Below are 19,979 nucleotides of genomic sequence, written 5' to 3'. Positions count from 1 at the left end.
CAGTTAAGCACCCAACTTTGGCTCAGGTCATGATCTTGTGGACCTTGAGTTCAAGCCCCACATCGGGCTCTGTGCTGACAGCTCAGAGCCTGAAGCCTGCTTCGGATTCTGTCTCCCTCTCTCTCTGCCCCTCCCCTGCTCACACTCTGTCTCTCTCAAAACTAAATAAACGTTAAATTTTTTTTTTAAATAAAGGAAAAGTGACAGTTGCTTGGACTGGAGGGGTAACTATGATAACGTGGAGAAGTGGCCAGGTATTTTAGACACAAAGAACAGGACTTACTGAAAGACTGGAAGTGGCTATGAGAAAAAATAGGAACGACAGCTGCCTCTCAGGATCTGGCTTAAGGAGAAGATCAGGAAAGAGAGATCATTCTAGAAGCTCTGGAAAGAGAGATCAAGAATTTAGTTTCTCAAAAGGGAACTAAAACACACTTGACCCATGCAACCTCTTGTAGTTTCTATATCAAAATTGGAATAATGCAAAGATTAGCATGACCCCTTCACATGGCTGGTTCATATTTGTGAAGTATTGCAAAAATTTAAAAAAAACTCACTTCTAAAAGGAAAAGTATTTGGGGTGCCTGGGTGGTTCAGTCAGTTAAGTGTCTTCCTTTGGCTCACATCATGATCTCACAGCTCGTGGGTTCGAGCCCTGCATCGGGCTCTGTGCTGACAGCTCAGAGCCTGGAGCCTGCTTCAATTCTATGTCTCCTTCTCTTTCTGCCCCTCCCTCACTTGTGCTCTGTCTCTCTGTGTCTCTCAAAAATAAACAGTAAATATTAAAAATTAAAAATAAATAAATAAATAAATAAATAAATGGTAAAGTATAAAGAAAAAAACAAATTAAAATAAATAACATTACCAAGAAACATTAAAGGAGTAACATCAAGTATACTACTTTATACCCTAAACACAAATTAATTCAAGTCTCTTACAGAAAGACAAGATGTCAAATTTGGTTTAAAAAAAAAAAAAAACAGATCTGTTATGTACAACAAACATACTTAATGTGATAAACAGAGTTAGAAAATATAGGGATGATCAAAGAGATGCTAAGAAATTTGAATAAAAAATCAGGAGTGGCATATAATATTAGTCAAGATGAAATATAAGGATAAAAAAATAACTAGGACAGAGAGACAATATGTTATGATACAAGACATAATCATGTAGCAGTCATTAGCCTATGCATCAAACAATGTGGCAACTATACTCACATAAAAAATAAATATTAGAAATATCTATCAAGAGCAACACCTGGGTGGCTCAGTTGGTTAAGCATCCAACTTCTGCTGGGGTCATGATCTCGTGGTCTATGAGTTCGAGCCCCGTGTGGGGCTCTATGCTGACACCTCAGAGCCTGGAACCTGCTTCAGATTCTGTGTGTGTGTGTGTGTCTCTCTCTCTCTCTCTCAAAAATGAATAAACATTAAAAAGAAAAGAAATATCTATCAAGACAATATGATAAAATTGACATTAGCAATTAATAATACTATCAAAAACCTTCAAATTATCTATGTTAAGATTTAGATGTCTCCCCATGAAGACATCAGACAAGCAGTTCAGGGCTGAGAACAGCACTGTTGTGACACTTCTTCTACATGTAGTGCTTTCGTGCCCATATATGCATTCACGTGGTAGATGATGATTCTTTTAATGTTTCAGACCTACAGCAATTAGAGACTGACATTTGTCTCACCAGGTCTTGCTTGGGTTTAGTTCCAATACAATGGGAGAAAAGTTTTAGGACATAAAGAGGATTGTTTTACTCCTTCATTACTGCATCAAGAAAACCCTAAGCAATAACCAGATATTACATGCACTCTTTACAGTCCTCTGGCAAGGTAACATTTTTTCAAAGTCCACGTGGCTTGGACACCTAACCTTACCTAGCTTACTTGGTCCTTGGGCAAACACATAAAGACAGCTTTGCCTACAGCCCACAGACAGGCTTGAGGACAATTACCAAGCAATGATTTGAATGGGATAATAGGTTCTAACTTGTTTTATTACCTTTCCTGGAGCAGAAACCAAGGCCTCAAGTGACATCCAATTATAGTTCTTAATTCATGTGAGGCATGTTCAATGCTGACATCAAATCACAACATCCTTAACCTCACTTGGGTGCCAAAAGACAAGATTTTCTTCTATTCTCTAGAATAAACTTCAAGTAGCAAATATACATAATTGGCTAGGCAAAGAGGGATTTCTCACAGGAATCTGCAATATGTGTAATTTGTCTTCTCTTCTTGTTACAGTATGTATAATTTATCTTGTGAGAAATGAATGGGAAAAGGGCACAGGGGTCTTTCTGCAACTTGGCTATTAGTCACAACCTATTAATACCATATTCTTCCCAAGAGAGATGAGTAATGCCACAGCCCCATGATATCAGAGGCTTGGAAAGGACTCCTACAACATGGAGTATTGCAGGTAGAATTAGATGAGGATTCTGGTCATGGATTAAAGGGAAAGAGACTAATTAAAAATAACTCCAGGGGTGCCTGGGTGGCTCAGTCGGTTGAGTGTCTGACATCGGCTCAGGTCATGATCTCGCGGTTGGTGGGTTCGATCCCCGCATAGGGCTCTGTGCTGACAGCTCAGAGGCTGGAGCCTGCTTCGGATTCTGTCTGTCTGTCTGTCTGTCTCTCTCTCCCTCTCTCTCTCTGCGCCTCCCCCACTCACGCTCTGGCTCTCTCTCCCTCAAGGATAAATAAACATTAAAAAAAATTTTTTAAATAATAATTCCAAGATTTTCTGAGAAAGTCCAGAATAAGGGTCACATTTTGGAAGAGAAATTCAATTTAAAACAAATGAAATGTTTTTCCCAAATGTGAATATCCATCAAGTACCTGGAAGTGTGGGAGATGTTCAGAAGACAGATTAACAAGAATACCTATTGTTTGGGTTTAATTCACACAGAGGCAATGATGTGTATGAATGTTAACTGAGTGCCTTTGTAGTAACTGTATTTTCTAGTTGTTGACATTATTTAACTGATACTTTATTGCCTAAGTTTGTGGCTTAAAAATAAAATGTTTATATAAATTGTAATAATCTTAGCAAATACCAAAAACAAAAAGTGTAAATAATCATTCCTGTTAGATGTTAGGTCTTGCAGCGGGTGAAAGAACCCTTGAAAATAAACCAAATTTTAAACTAAAACTTTATTTTTAGAGTATCTAAAATACTTTAGAGTATTAAACTAAATTTTTTTATTTTTAGATTATCTACCTTTAAAATAATGTACACACACACACACACACACACACAAACACACACACACATTTAGGTAGAAGTAACATAAAAGCCTTTGCAAATATTTCTTAGGTTAAAGAAAAGATAACATTGTGAATTATATGTGGAAGTGATGGTTTGTTTACTGGCTGTTCAAGGAGTCTTGATCCCCCTTTCTGCCTCTATTCCTGCACAGAGTATCCACATCCCCGCCCTCTGCTCAGGAACAGACAAGAGCCTAGAACCACAGCCAGGTGGTTGTTCCATGGGGATAACAAAGGGCCAGAAGTTCTCCCTGTCCTTCCAACTCCACCCTTTTCATTTCTCTTTCCATTTTTCCAGGTTCAGAATTCCTCCCTAGTCTCTGAAAGAAAAAAAGAAAAAACTGAGTCTGCAAGTTTGCTTGTTCTTTTCTTTTTTTTTTTAATTCAAGTTAGTTAACATATAGTGTAATAATGGTTTCAGGAGTAGATTTTAGTGATTCATCACTTACATATAACCCCCAGTACTCATCCCAGCAAGTGTCCTCCTTAATGCCCATCACCCATCTAGCCCACCCTCATCCACTCCCCCTCCAAAAACTCTGTTTGTTCTCTGTTTTTAAGAGTCTCTTATGGTTTACCTCCCTCTCTGTTTTTATCTTATTTTATTTTCCCTTCCCTTCCCCTATGTTCATCTGTTTGGTGTCTTAAATTCCACATATTAGTGAAATCATATATTTATGTTTCTCTGACTGCCTTATTTTACTTAACATAATACACTCTAGTTACATCCACACTGTTGCAAATGGCAAGATTTCATTCTTTTTGATTGCCAAGTAATATCCCATGGTACATACATACCACATGGGACTGGGGGAGTGGTGAGGGGAAGGAACACGTTTGTGCACAAATGATGGCGAATATGAGGAAAGAATGTTCATAATCCAATCAAGTCACACTCATAGCATGTCTTCTTTTTCTCTTACCATAAAAGATGTTATCAGGGTTTTTCTCCCTACTTAAAAGATCTTAAAAGTAAGAATCATGTCTTACCCAGTCAATTAGTGCTTAGCGAGTGAGAACATGAGTGAATGAATAGATGAGTGAATGAATAGATGAGTTAATGAAATTTTCTTCTTCAGAGTAGGGGCTAAAGATGTTTGAATAGGGCTTTTTCAGTTTACAAGTTTCTCAATATACATTTTGTCATTTAATTCTTGATAGAGTTGCATAAAGTAATTTTAGAGATTAAAAAAACTAAGGTAATTTAAAATACTTTTTAATATTTACTTATTTTTGAGAGAGAGAGTGTGTGTATGTGTAAGCAGGGGAGGGGCAGAGAGAGAGGGAGACACAGAATCTAAAGCAGGCTCCAGGCTCTGAGTTGTTCACACAGAGCCCGACACGGGGCTCGAACTCACGAACTGTGAGATCATGACCTGAGCTGAAGTCAGTTGCTTAACTGACTGAGTCACGTAGGCACCCCAAAACTAAGATAATTTTGAAGTTACGACACGAATCCGGGTCTTCTGACTCCAACTAGCTGCCATTTTCATTCTATGAGTCTGTGTCTTTAGAAGAATGAGAGAAATTAGAACAGTGATGTCTGAGGCTAGAGAAGGAGGATGTTTATTAAAGAATCCATGTAGAATAGGCCAATAAAGGGCAGCCTAGGCCCATGGAAGCAGGTACTCATTCACTTGGCCCCATTTGCGCTTCCTTCCTCTTACCGGTGGTTCTTGAGTTGCCTCAGGAGCTACATGACTCAGATGCCCAGTATCTTGACTGCCATGTCCTATTCTCCTCTCCATGTAGTAAGTGTTTTGCTTTTCTGATTGCCTGTGCCCTCACTCCCACCCCCCATAAAAAACTCTTTGGAAGACCAGTATAAACTCCTCTTATGGACTACAACCACTCCCAATCCCACTTGAGAATAAGAGTAATACCTGATCCCAGGTCCCCTAGGCCATTCCTTGGTTTTAATGCTTGTAATGTCAACTGTCAACTGCCAACTACTTACAACTTCCATTGCCAAATATAGTGCTGATCCCTTTAAGTGTTTAACTATTAACCCTCTAACATACCCATGGCATTTATATTATAATTATTATTTTCCTGTCAAAGGAATCAAGATCAGAAAAATAAGGTAACTTAGCTAAGGTCAGTGACACAGTTAATTAGTACAGGAGCTGCATGTCAACTTCAGGTCTGGCTAATGGCAAAGCCCAGGTTCTTCCGTAGCATCAGGTACCTTGTGCAGGTACTCCATCTCCAGTGAGTCCTTCTTGACAATCATATCTATAACAACACCTGCCCCCAGTCACTCCTTGTTCTTTTACCCTGCCTTGTTTTTCTTCAGACCATTGACCCTCATGTATAAATTGATTTTTGTCCCCATGACTAAAATCCAAGCTTCCAGAGGGCGGGGACTTACCATTTTTGTTTGTTGCTGCCTTCTCCATTGCATAAAGCAGAGCCTGGCAATAGTTTTATCTCAATAAATACTTTTTTAAATATATGGATGTATAATTCTAGAATACTTGTTATTTCAGTTTCTAAGTATAGTTCCCTCAATATTTTTCCTGTGAGAATGAGGGCAAAGTTATATATAGAAAAATTAAGAAAGGGTATGAGAGACAATCTAAGTAATGCTAAACAGCAGGAAGAGTAACTAATGTTTTTGACATTATACATTCATTTACATGTCAGGGTATTCCAGCCCTGTATTACTGAAAGATTTCCTAATCAGCTTACAATGCTGCAACAAACATTCCCCAAATCTCAGTGGCTCACAATAGCAAACCTGTATTTCCTGCTCGCTTTACATGAAGGCTGCAGGTTGGCTACAACTCTTCTGGGCTTGACTTAGCTCTACGTGTCTTCACATTCTTGGTCCCAAGCTGAAGGATAGTCACTACCTAGGCCATGCTGTTCTCTTAACAGAAAGCAGACATTCGAGGAGAGACATGGCCAATCCACAGAAGTACTTTCAATATTATGTCTATTCACATTCTATTAGCCGAAACTAGTGATATGATCAAGCCAAAGTCAATGGAAAAAACAATGCATATAAGAATTCAAGGAAAGGGGTGCCTGGGTGGCTCAGTTGGTTAAACATCCAACTTTAGCTTGGGTCGTGATCTCATGGTTCATGCATTCAAATCCCACATCAGGCTCTCTGCTGTTAGCACAGAGCCCACTGTGGATCCTCTGTTTCCTTTTCTCTCTCTCTCTCTCTCTCTCTCTCTCTCTCTCTCAAAAATAAATAAACATTAAAAAATTATAAAAACAATTCAAGGCAAGATCAAGGAATGAGTAAGACAATATACTATATAGATATTATATTTCTAGATCTCTCTATCTAAGATCATTTCCTTCACTGATTGCACACATTTATAAATGACCCATCTTATATTTTTCATCAAGTTTTTTCTTTCCTAAGTACACACTTGTGTCTACTGAATATTGGCCAGATTTTCATTATACATTTTTCCCAACTTTGTACAGACTGACTTTTAATATGAATTTCTAACTTACTAACTTTCAAATTTGGCCTCATTGACAAATTTAATCTTATTCAGTCAAATATGACCGAAGTCCATGAAAACCAAGGTCATTGGAAAGACCTTTATTTTTTGAACATAGAAATCTCATGAAATGATTTGTCCATAACAAAATCAATAGAGCATTTGATTCTTCAGCTGTGAAATACCCAACATGCTTAGAGAAAATACAATCTTAGTTTTAAAGACTTCCTTAAGTATCATGACAATTTTGCTGTTCTTGGAACTTTATCAATATTTCATGATGATATTCTTCTCTGCAGGAGAACCTAAGAAAAATATTCTATTAATCATGGAGATATTAAAACTATCTGTCACTTGTAGCATGCATATGTAATAAAGTAATCAGATAAAATTGATATCAGAGACAAATGGTCCACATTAAAAATGTCTGCTCAAACTTCTGAAATTGCTCCTTTTATGATGATCTCAGTAACTAAACCTCTCAATTTGCAAATGAAGATAAATGAGAAGATAATTTTTTAAACTCTGAATTGTAGAACAGAATAAAGAGAGGCCTAAAGTGGCTAACAGTGTAATAGCTGAAAAACATGCCTTCACACTTTTCAAGACAAATAAATAGGCGAATTAACCTACTGGCTATTTTCTTGAACATTTATTTCAAATTCTCCAAAAATTTAATTTAAAATGAAACTAATGGAAGCATGTGAACTTAAGCAAATATTTATATATGTATGGGTTTTAGTTTTAAAATGTGTACATATAGAGTTAGACTGGGGGCTCCTGGGTGGCTCAGTTGGTTGAGTGTCCAACTCTTGATTTTGGCTCAACTCATGATCCCAGGGTGGGTCATGGGATTGAGTCCCATGTTTGGCTCTATGCTAAGCGTGGAGCCTGCTTGAGGTTCTCTCTTTCTCTCCCTCTCCCTCTCTTGCCCACTGTGCTCACTCTCTCTCCAAAATTAAAATTTTAAAAATTAACTAAAAATAAATAAAATGAAGAGTTAGACTAGAATCAGTATGTCCCATATGCCCTGGAAGATAGTGAATTAAAAAAATAAAGGAGCTGGAATGAGGTCAATGAATATGTTAAATGACAAAAATTGTTATTTGCTTCCCAATATCTACTTTTCCCAACTTCCTCACCAGTGGAATCCTGATTTGGTTCAGAATGACAATGGTCCTGCCTTAAAAAGTCTCACTTTCATAGACTTCAGGCTTCCTAAGAACATGTAACCTAGTTCTGACCATGATCTTTAAGCAAAAACCTATTGGGTCATTCCCCTAGGAAAATAATTGTAACACAGCGCCTATAAAGATTTCTGAGAACTTCAGGTGGAAAATCACCCAATAACACTAGCTGAGCAGAAAGGCTGAAGGAGTTCAGATCATGATGATATAATGAAGCCACTGAACCAGCCCTGAGCTGTCTACCCCTGGACTTCTTTTTATTAAAAAGTGAAGTGAAGTGAAGTGAAGTGAAGTGAAGTGAAGTGAAGTAAAATAAAATAAAATAAAATAAAATAAAATAAAATAAAATAAAATAAAACAAAGTAAAGTAAAATAAAATACTAAAATAAAATAAAGTAAAATAAAATAAAATAAAATAAAATAAAATAAAATAAAATAAAAACCTCTCTTTAGTTAAACCAGTATAATTGGGTCTCTGTTAGATGCAGCTGTCTCAATTCTTGACTCAAAATCTCTCTCAGTCACTCAGATGTTCACTAGCTAATAAAAACCCTGAAAATCCCTGTGATAAAGAAATCTATTTAACTTTCTTTAACAGGGAATTTCTCAAACTTATTCATCAACAGATACCTGATAATTTGCCTATAAACTATCATCCTAATGTCCACCTTTTGGTAAACATTTAACCAGAGGTCTTAAAAGGCATAGGAATTTAACATTCTGTAACTACATAATTAAAAATCTAAAAGCCTATGTATTTCCATAGCCACAATTGCCCGGAATCCCAGACTTCTTAGGAAGGGTTTTTTACCAGTGACAATTACTGACATAGCCATTACTCAAAGAGCATTCTCAGTCTCCACAGGTGTTGGGTGTGCCTGTGACCTTTACAGGGCTTAGGCAAAGAAGCCCTGAAAATTATCTTTCCTCCTTATTCTGATTCATCCAGGGATGACTGTTGAAACTTAAGGCAGATAATGTTCTATCTAATTCCTAAAGAAATGTAAGCAGGAGAAAATTACATAACCTTTCTATGGATTTAGATTTGCGTTGCCCAGCTTCTAGTACTATAAGCACTTGATCAGCATTCTCTGACTGGTATTTGACTTCCCTTTATTTTTTCTCTATGTTTCAACCACTGGAGAAAAAGTTCCTTAACTTAGCCATGGTTATGTCAAACTAATAGACAAAAGTACTGAATGTGTGAAAATGCTTTGTTCATACTAATGTTTTTCAAGTAAGTTTCTGCATCTAATAATTAATTTCATCATCACCATACATAACATAGTCCCTATTTTCAGAGCTCTATGTTAAGCACAGATGAGCCTCGAGGAAGGTAAATGCTTTGACTCTTATCCTATATGCTAAATGAAGAGGAAGTACACAGAGAAAAATAATTGGGGAAAATGGTACTTTATCAATTTGTGTTTAGAACTAAAGGGTAAATTTCCAGGTTTTATAACTTCATGTTTGCTTCATTAGTTTTTAAATGAACAAATTACATTTAAGCCATTGGTCTTTCAGTACATTTACATTCTAACACGGCATCAGTCTGGAGATAGTACAATTATCGGGGGTCGGGGGGGGTGGGGGTCTGAGCATAGCATGATGCTTCTTACCCACTTTTTTTTTTTTTTTTTGGCCAGACAAGATTGCAACAAAAGACAAAGTAAAACCTAAAAGGGTCAAAACCAAACTGCAAATGCTAGTCATTCACTATAATCATTCTAATTTCTACAGCAATGGAATATGGGACCAATCACTGTGGCAACAATAGGGAACTGCACAAACACCTCATCAGGGATGCAATAGGGTGCCCTTGGTACACGCAGCAGCATCCTTGATGTGGAGCTTCAGTGATCGATACTAGAGACCTGGAGCGGCAGCAGCATCTTTAATGCACATGGTAGGCCAAGCTGTTCCTTTGGAGTTCGCCGAAAGAGGAGCTATCACAACCATTAGTAGGGGAAATAAAGGATGCGTGGATCATTCAAGCTAATCCACTGAGTACATGTGAGGAACCTGGAGGGAGCAAGAGTTCTTAGAAGAATATGCATTTGCAAACTTATTTTTACTCTAAGGCTGCCATAGTACAGGGAAAAAAAAGTGAAAATACCAGAAAAAGGAAGCAGCAGCATATCCAAAACTAATTGTTAAACAGATTTTGGTGGCCGAGGATCTTGTAGAATAAGATTCTAGGAGGGTGTGATGACATAAGTAGTCTAAAGGAGTTGGTTACACAACAGAAAAATAATTTTAAGTAGAGAGGGATAAAAAGAAGAGCAATCCTATGTATAATAAAGTGGGGGATAGGGGATAGAAAAAACATACCAAAAGCATGAACCTATTAAGGGTTTCCCATAACTGGAAAAGCTATGATTAAGTGAGCAAAGGCACACATACGTCTATAAAGCACTTTCTTTGAAACAGCCCTACACCAAACACAACAAGGTACAAATAAATGACAGGTACTTTCAGCTCTAGTTTTGCGGGTGACGGCCGCGGCTGGCTATAGGCCCTGGGGAGCATACAGACAAGAACGCATGGTAAAGTAGGGCAGATTACAAAGAAGGAGTAAAAATAGAAAATAAAATCTTATCACAGTAAGGTCAGGAAACGTGAACTTCAAAAGATAGGAAAGATAAAGTGTTCTGGAAATATATAGACCTTACGTATGAATAGTTGGGACCTTTTTTTGTTGTTATTAAATATAAACATTCTTTTAGCCCCTTTTAATCCCTATCTGATCAAAAGCATTATTGAGCTACTTTATAGCCTAAAAATAGATACATTTTTAGAATAAAGACATTTCTGACAATTGGAGAAAAGTTATATTAGTAAATTTCTAAAATGTAAGTAACATATTAAATCTGAAAAATATAGACTGGCAAAATTTCATATGACATAAAAATTATGAAGGGCAAAAATAGGAAATCACAAAAATCATTAATGTCCTCAAAGAAGACAGAATACTGGGTAAAAACTGAAAAGATTTATTTTGAAAATCCTCTCAGTCTAACTGAATCTTCTATAAACATGTCTTGGCTTTTTTAAAATATAAACTTAATCATTTATTTTAACTTCAGTAAATATACTTTGTGGTCCCTTTAATACTAGATTGGTTAAAACCAGACTGGTATGGTAAAATTGCTCCTGATTACAGGATGATGGAACTAAACAATAATTTCAAGTGTAATTATGGTATCATTCAAGGTTAAAGTACTTAATATATTTCAGATTTATGACCTCTTTTGAATGTACAATAAGCATTTACATACACATATCCATACTTCCTACTAGGAGAAGTAGAAATCTGAGCAAACCAGAAACTGAACCACAGGAACCTAGAAGACACAGTTCTAACCCTCATAAGGCTCACTCTAACAATATATCCCCATTTACTTGTGATGCAGACAAGTCCTTCTTCTGAAAACATATGTTCATCTCTAAAAACTTTTCATTTTCTCTACATATACTTCTGCTTCAAATGCTCTTTTTTAAAATTATGTTTTATTTTAGAAAGAGAGAGTGCACACTAGCGGGGCAGAGGGGCAGAGGGAGAGAGAGAAAGAGAGAAAAGAATCTTAAGCAGGGCTGAATCTGATGCACGGCTCGATCCCATGACCCTGGGATCCTGACCTGAGCCAAATCAAGAGTTGGACATTCAACGGACTAAGCTACTGAGGTATCCCTCAAATGCTCTTTTAATAGGATTTTATTCATGGGCATGTTCCTGATGATGCTGAGGAAAAATCCACTCTGTTTCCCTCACTGCAAAAACTGAGTATTTATCATGATCCCATCATAAGAAATCTGTGGGAATTTTACAACATCAAAATAAAGCTCTTTGTAACTAAGAATCTTTATAAGCACTATGGAAGTCTTAAGTCCAGCATAGTTAATTACTGAGAAGTTTCTCCCACTGTCAGCTATTTTAGTCAACATAACATTAAATTCTTAAATTTTTTCAATTTAATAATCCATTAAAAGTTTTCTAGATATAATTCTTCTTTATTAAATGAACAAATGGATCTGGGTTATCATGTGCAAGATTATGTAAGTATCCTTTATGGCATTTTCTATCACAAAACTCTTAACTTTTCAATAATAGAAGTGTTATTTATACTGAAAAATTAATTCACATTTATAAGAGTTTTCCAATGCTTTTGGGAAATGTCTTTAAAATATTTTTTAATCATATTTTATGCCCCAATGTAAAAGGCAGTACTACCCTGAAAAAAAAAAGAGAATAAGAAACATTTTTAAAATTTACTTTTAATAAATATATAAAATGCATCTGTGAATCAGAACAACAATAATATGAGCAAGAATATCCAAATTCAGAGAAGGAAAAATGGTGGAAGGTAAACAGGGAAGGATGGATACTTAACGGCTACAGAGCTCAGACTAACCGGCAGAATTTCCAAGGTGAGTATCACAAATCAGTATCTCTCAATTGAAACATCAGAATGTGTGAGGTTACTGAGGGAACTTACATGAACTAATATGGCAACAAACATCTGGATCAGTAAGGCTGAACAAAGAATTCCACTGACATGCCATATTTTCAGGAAGCATTTAGTCAGTGAGCAGAGTGAAAGATAGTGACATAATTGGAGGCAGACCCACAGCTGTTCATTTACGTTAGACACAGAGAAAAAAAAAACAGCCCAACCACATTATAAACTGCCCAGTCCTATAATGAATCTCCTATAAATAACTGGTTCAGGATGAGAACCTCACTCAAAGGTAACACATGGTCAAAAACTAATCAGCATTGGTTCTTATCAAATACAATACCACATGAAAGAGGAAATAGGAAGAGCAAATGGCAAAGGACACTCACCAAAATAATCTTGCCACAGAGCAGATGACAAAAAAATAGGTCTTAAATTAAAATTTAAATGAAATGGTTCGTTTTACAAAGCAACTACTCAAAAGATACAAACAATTACAGTACATGAAACTATGTAACAAAGGAATGAAACAGGAACCAAAATAGCTTAGGAAAGAAGAGTAGGAAGTAAAACCATTACAGAAATGGAGGCTAATCTGACAGAATTACATAGGACAAAATATGGCAAGGAACATGGAGCATCACACTGAGAATAGAAAGCAAAATGAAGTGGAAAGAGTTAAGGAGGGCTCCAGGAAAAAATGATCACTATGGAATCAAACATATACATAAATGGTTTCCCTGAAAGCAAGAATCAAAATAATGAAATATAACAATTATTTAACAATATAAAACAAGAAAACTTTCCAGAAAATGAAAGGAATAATGGTAAATCCAGAGACAGAAAGAGTACAGCATGTACCAGGAAAAATTAGATACAGAATGACCAATCTTATTACAGAATAATAAAATCACTGGACTTCAAAGGTAATGAAAGAGCCCTCTAAATGTACAAAGACCAAGATATTTATAAATGCAGCTTTGTGCGGTGGCAGTATCGTAGCCAATGAGGTTTATCCAAGGCATGATTATTGCTAATTGAAGATACTTATAAATGGTAAATAATCAGGCTAGTTTCCAAAAGTTCCACAGAACACTAGAAGATGGTAAAATAATGCCTCAAAGATAGTGTGACTCAATAATTTTACTACCTCCCAAATTCTCACGTAAGAATAAAAACAATGAACTTTAGATATATAAAAACTCAGGGTATATAGTGCCTATAAATTCTTCCCAAAGAAACCATTCAAGAGTAAATTTTAGCTACCCAAGAAATAAATGGAGATATAGTGGCAAAAACAAACAAAAACAACTAGTGATGAATGTTAATACCTTTTAACTCTAGTACTAAGACTAAACAGTTATAGAGATTATAGATATAGACAAAATGTAAAAGTCACCAATCCTGACAGGATTCTTTCATTTCCTTGCTCTCTTTCTATATTAAGAAGTATGCAGAAAATCTTTGTGTGCACAGGTGCACATCAAAGATGAAGGAGCAGTGAGATAAACTGAGATAGAAGTATAAGGAGGTCATATTCTGTTTAGATTACCAGGAAAGAAAAGAAGCCTGTAGGGCTCAAGTAGGAGGCTCTTACCAAAATCAAGCCTGTATATTTGTTGATGTGCCCCTTGTACTCCTTCTCAGAAACAGCCTGATGACTAGTGTATGAAGGTGAGGCACCCTCAATATAAAGGAATTTTCTAGAGTACAACTTGCTTAGGCACCAAACACACTCTCCTATTGGTTGTATCCAGGGCTTCAAAGAAGAGAAATTCCAATTTACCAGGGGTCCAAAATTGAGTAGACCACTAGTTTCATCAAATGCACTTAATGTAGTTAAATTCAACTGAATCTTTTATTACACCCATATGATTTTAAACATCAATTATTGGCCATCTCTAAAGAGATATTTATATAGAAGCCATGAGGATAAATACTTGCTGATTCTAGACTAACTGGAAAATTTTCTTGGTTTTAAAGATCAATTCACTCTCAGCACTTTTTTGTGAGGTAGGAGCTACTATTGAGCAAGCTTTACAGATGAGACATATGAAGTACACCATACAGAAAAGAGTGGTATAAGTAATAGTCCCCAAAATAGAGAGCCTAGAGTCATAATCCACCTGTGCCATTTAATGCTGTTAGGAAGAGATTTGTTTGTAGTGAGGTTTCAGTCGTTTTAATCATAAAATAATGACGATAAAAACAATAACAGTGTTGTTTTGAGGATCAACTCATACAATGTACATAAAAATGCTTTAATTACAAAGCATTTTACCAATTTATCATTATTACTATTACTATAAACATTCTCCATCTGGTCATCTCATTTATAATTAGCAACATTGCGCACGCTTTTATGTCTTTAAAACGCAACAGGGTTATCCTATTTTTCAGTAGAACTAAAAATCATTAGTTTCTTTCCACAAAGTGTATATAAAATACTGGTCTCTGAATGTGCCATGGAAAAAGAGTTGAGCTTAGCCTCTCAAGGGACCTTTATCTCAAAAATGTTAAGGACAACTGATAGTGGAATGAAATGCCTAACCAGTTGTTGAAGGTAGTTTCTAAATCATGGGAGCTATCGATTTTAAAAGCATGCACTAGCAAATTCAGATTTATGTTATCTCTGTTATCTATTGGTCCCTTGAACTTTCTTTTTCCTAAAATAACTGCATGGATCTAAGAAGAATCCCAAGAATAGATGATTCAGACCAATTAATAAGAAACTATCTCTCATGGATACAATTTGAGTACAAAACATTCTGGCAGTCCAGACAGAGCTTTTCAAATATTCTACATGTTCACAATTTATAAGAGATTTATGAGTTTTCCCCTTTGTTTTTATACTAATTTATTTTTTCTCTTGTCTCTCAGAACACTCTTCTTTACAACAAAGTCATATTCTAGATAAATTCCGAATATGTCATCTTTCAGTACTTTTTTCCCACTTCTCTTTATTCTTTCTTAAGCTGGCATTAAGCAGGAAAGCATGCATTTCCAACGGGAAGCAACTTCAGCACATGAGGTTTCCAAAAGTATTACTAATGCAGAGTGGATTTAATAACTGGGAGAGATAATTGCAGCATTGCCTGTGAGGCCTACAAATATTTAACAATAACAAGCATTAGAGGGGTGAGACTCAAACTCCTTTGTTCTGAGAAACTAAGCCTGTATCTCTAATTTGATACCAGCTTCACTTCATTATAGTCCATCTCTGCAATTTCAAGATTTAGATTATACAGCTTTGATCTATACTTTCCCTCTCCTCCTACTCTGGTATATCTTTATGGGCTTAAAATCCCCAGGCAAAAACCCTTGAAATGGCTGACTGCCAGGACTCGTTTCCAAACCCCTGAATTCTTTTCCCAGTCTCATGCTTTGAATTTGGAAGTGAAATACATTTGTTTTAGCTTGTTCATTTGTTTTCTTTGGCCTGATGCAACTTAAGTGCCATTAAGTGTTTCTGTGATGTCTGAACTTGAGGGAAGAAGTACAAGATATGTTACAAGTGAAAAAGGAACTGTAATGTCACAGAATTCCAGAAAAGCCATCACACACATCATGTTCAATATTTTCCTCTCTACCTTTTACCATTTACCTTCAAATCCTTTTAAGCCTTACTCAATTCCATCTTCATTAATTGCACTTAGCAATTTATAATTAAAAGAAAATTTTCATATTAAAATATCTATCAAAGCAAAACTGTTTTCTTTATTTAACATTAGGGAAAATTTCAAGGCTTTCTTTTTTCACAATAGATAGTCAATGTCTGAGTTACAATTATAAAACATCCTGAATCTATTCAGGTGAGTCTTATCTAAAAATCCAAATATAAATTTTCAGAAGAATGATTGAATTAATGCTTCCAATTCTCTACCTCTCCATTCACATTACTTGCCATATGACTTTGAATGTCATTCCTCAAAACATAATGTAATATATTTCCCTACCCCTTGATTTTGAATTCAACTATGTAATTTTGTTTTTCTCAGTAGGATGTTTGTAGTGTGGGTACATTCAGGGCTTGGGAAAAAAAAAAAAAAAGAGCACATAATTGTCTGCCATTGTTCTTGTGCCACTACCAGCTAAGAACATGGCCAGGCTAGTCTGCTGGTGGTTGAAAGAGACATCAAGTAGAACCATATCACCCCAGTCATTCCAGCCAAGGCCAGCCTAACATCAGCCAACACCAGTTCATTCCCAATGTGTGAGCGAGCCAGCCATAATCAGGAGAACTACTTCCTCACTCCAGCTGACTGCAGAACAAGCAAGCCCAGCCACCAGCACTTGAGCACATGAGTGTAGGATAAATAGATGCTTATTGTTCAGTCTTTAAGGTATTGCAGTTGTTTCTTATGCAATATTTTCATAACAATACATAACTGATACACATGGGTCTAGATATAATATATGCACATGCATAAACATATGTATACATTATAGTATAAATAGAAAGTGTTGGAGGGTAAAAATGTTCTGAATAGCTATGTGCAATATCTATATATATGTTAATAAATTTTATAGTAGATTTAGAAACTTTAAGATTACAGTCACAGAAATAGACCATTTTTCCTAAAGGTACTTTACTTAAAACCCTTTTGCCTACAGGTTTTCCAAATATTGAAACTCCCTTTAATATTATAATATTATATTAATATTATTATAAGTCTTATTGTTACTTTTTGTATTTCTGGAAAAATTTAGTATTTTAATAATTTAGTTCTTAGTATATTTTTATCTTAATTTTGTATACCTGATAAATAAATATTATATTTGCAACACTTTGGAAAAGGTAGAAATGTTTTGTTTGCAAGCTTTATTTAATATTTTATTCATTTTTTAATGTGTTAACACCCAGTTAGTCAGGAAAAAAAAAAAACAACCTTTCTTCAGTTAAGAAAAAAGAAGGTTAGCAATCAATTCTTGTCAATAATACTAATTTTTACAAGTAAGTTTAGTCAATTATAGGGATATGCAATCTTGATACAGTCCAATTATGGTTGTCCTATTTCTTAGCCCAGTGTTCCTCCATGGGAATAAATATATTGAAACATTTTAATACCATGTGATGTGCTGTGAACCTGAAATATTTTAGTCTTTCAAAAATGAAATATCTCAAATTAGCTAGTCTTTTAAGTGTTCAAATATAGATAAAATGGGTAAAGAAATAAACAATGATATAAAACACTCCCATCCTCATAAAAATGTTATAAATTTGATAACATGTACTATAAATATCTTTAAATATGTCAAATAGACTGGAAGTGAACGGAAACATGTAACTCCTTATCTCATCCTGCCACTATCCATGTGGTCAAGGGAACAACTTGGGAATTAGAAGTTATTATGGGTCTGGTACTATTTATTTTCAATTAATGCCAGGAAATACTAAAATATGATGCAAAACAGAAGGAGAATAAAGTGGATCTTTAACTTAAAATTAAGGTGATTAATTCACACACATGCACACAAACACACCTCCCACAGAATCAAAGTACATGTACCCCTCGAGAGAACACAAATTTCCAATGTATACTGGATAAGAAAATATATAAATTCATTTTTGTTTGTCAAAGTATATTTTGTTTTAGAAACTGAGAAGAAAGCCTACCAATTCCCATATTCAGAACCCTCCAATCTTTTTTTTTCTTTCTGCCACTGTTTGCAGGGCAAGATTGTTTCCACAATGGAAAACTCTTCATAAACTATAAAATGCCATACAAGTATAACCTTTTTCAACTAGCTTTGCATTTATAGATTATGCAATTTAACCCAAGGTATGTTGAGTTTTGCTTATTCTAAAGGGAATATTGAAAGCAACAGAAAAATTATCAACAATATTGGAAAAGCAATTCCAGTTAGATCCATTCTACGTGGCAGTATGGTCTGAAACACTCTCATCAACTGATTTCATATACTCATGAAAAATATACCAAATGGCAAAAATGTCCAAGATTACACCAAATAAAGCTTAGAGAAGATGGTATTGAGGGGGAGCGGTGGGGAATACCACTAGTCACAGCATCAATGAAATTGGATGGAAAAACACAGTTGAGCCACAAGCCGGAAAGCTACCTGAGACCACACCAATAAAGAGTGCTAAAGTTCCACTGCAGTAAATCAGACACTGGTGCCAATTTACTGGGCTTTCCATGTAGAATTCCTTACATAACTACCAGAATGTAATTTGGTTATACTTCCACTGAAGTAGACAGTGCCCTCAAGTGGATACAGGTTTCAAAACACTCCTCACTGATCACCCTATCTTGCTTGAGCGGTTCTGGGATTCCTGCAACAAGTTTGCTGGCCACATATTGCAACTGTTGGCAAGCCCACCCTCATCCGAGACCAGCAGGTGAACACCAGCCAACACTGAGTAGTCATTGTCAGCAGAAGGTTCCAGCTAAAATCACACTTGCACAGGGCAATGACCAGAGCCCTGCAGCAGGATTTATCCTCTCAGTTTTAAACATTCAATGTACCTTCTAGAAAGGCAACTTGTTGAGGAACTTTCAAAAGAAAGTAGGGAAATATTTAAGGATACAAACTTATAACCAGTAGATGAATAAGTCCTGGAGCTCTGGAGATCTATGCACAGTATGGTGATTGTAATTAACAATACTGTATTATGAAGTTGCTAAGAGTCTAGATCTTAACTATTCTCACCACAAAAAAAAAGAAATGGTAATCATGTGACTCGATGGAGGTGTTAATTAATGCTAGATGGTAGTGATATCACAATATATAAATTTATCAAATCAACACACTATATACTTTAAATTTACTAAATGTTAAAAAGAAGGAGAAAAAGGAGCAGTTGGTTGAGCATCGGACTCTTGATTTCAGCTCAGGTCATGATCCCAGGGTTGTGGGATAGAGCACCACGTTGGGCTCTGCGTTGACAGAACAGAGCCTGCTTGAGATTCTCTGTCTCCCTCACTCTCTGCCCCTCCCCGCCCTCTCTCTCTCTCATACTCTTAAATATAAATAAATAAATATTTAAAAAATAAAAAGAAGAAAAGTAGGGAATAATGATTAGAGAAAAGTAGGGAACATTTTTTTCCACCATGAAAATAAGCAAAACAGGACATTTAAATTTGTACAAGACTGTAACTACATGTATACTACCCCTCTCTCAGTGATTGAGAGTAACTAACATTCTATAAGCTATGAGTAACAGAAAGATTGTAAAAGATAATTCCAAATAAATTAAATCACACTATAATGCTTACTACATAAGATAAATTACATGGTTTAAACACAAATGAATAGGTAGGCAACTCATTAGTTTAAAAGTTAGGCCCTTCCTGTACCCACTAAATAAATATTAAACAAATACTTAAAGAATATCTTTGAAATGGCAATAAATCATTGGCCTGTGCAATGAAATGCCATATTGTAGGCAGACTCTGGGTAATCCCTGACTAAGCATATCCAAATCTCTTAACAGCTGAGCAGCTATGGCTGGAAATAAGATAAATGCATTTGACACCAGTGAAACACTAAGACCCAGTCTTCCTTTCAGTAACTGTCTATAGTTCAGGGAGCCTGTGGTTGTTCTAGTCACAAGTCCAATAAAAC

At 35.7% G+C, this 19,979-nt stretch overlaps 2 pseudogenes; both read left to right on the top strand.

The window, feature by feature from the left end:
* Window positions 1-446: 446 nt before the first annotated feature.
* On the top strand, window positions 447-544 carry LOC132684456 (U6 spliceosomal RNA; annotated as a pseudogene).
* Window positions 545-13,368: 12,824 nt separating this feature from the next.
* LOC132684527 (U4 spliceosomal RNA) lies at window positions 13,369-13,486 on the top strand (annotated as a pseudogene).
* The last annotated feature ends 6,493 nt before the right edge of the window (window positions 13,487-19,979 follow it).

Source organism: Panthera onca, chromosome C2 (assembly GCF_046562875.1).
Source record: "Panthera onca isolate mPanOnc1 chromosome C2, mPanOnc1 haplotype 2, whole genome shotgun sequence".
Classification (NCBI taxonomy): Eukaryota; Metazoa; Chordata; class Mammalia; order Carnivora; family Felidae; genus Panthera; species Panthera onca.
This window is presented reverse-complemented; position numbering and strand designations above follow the sequence as displayed.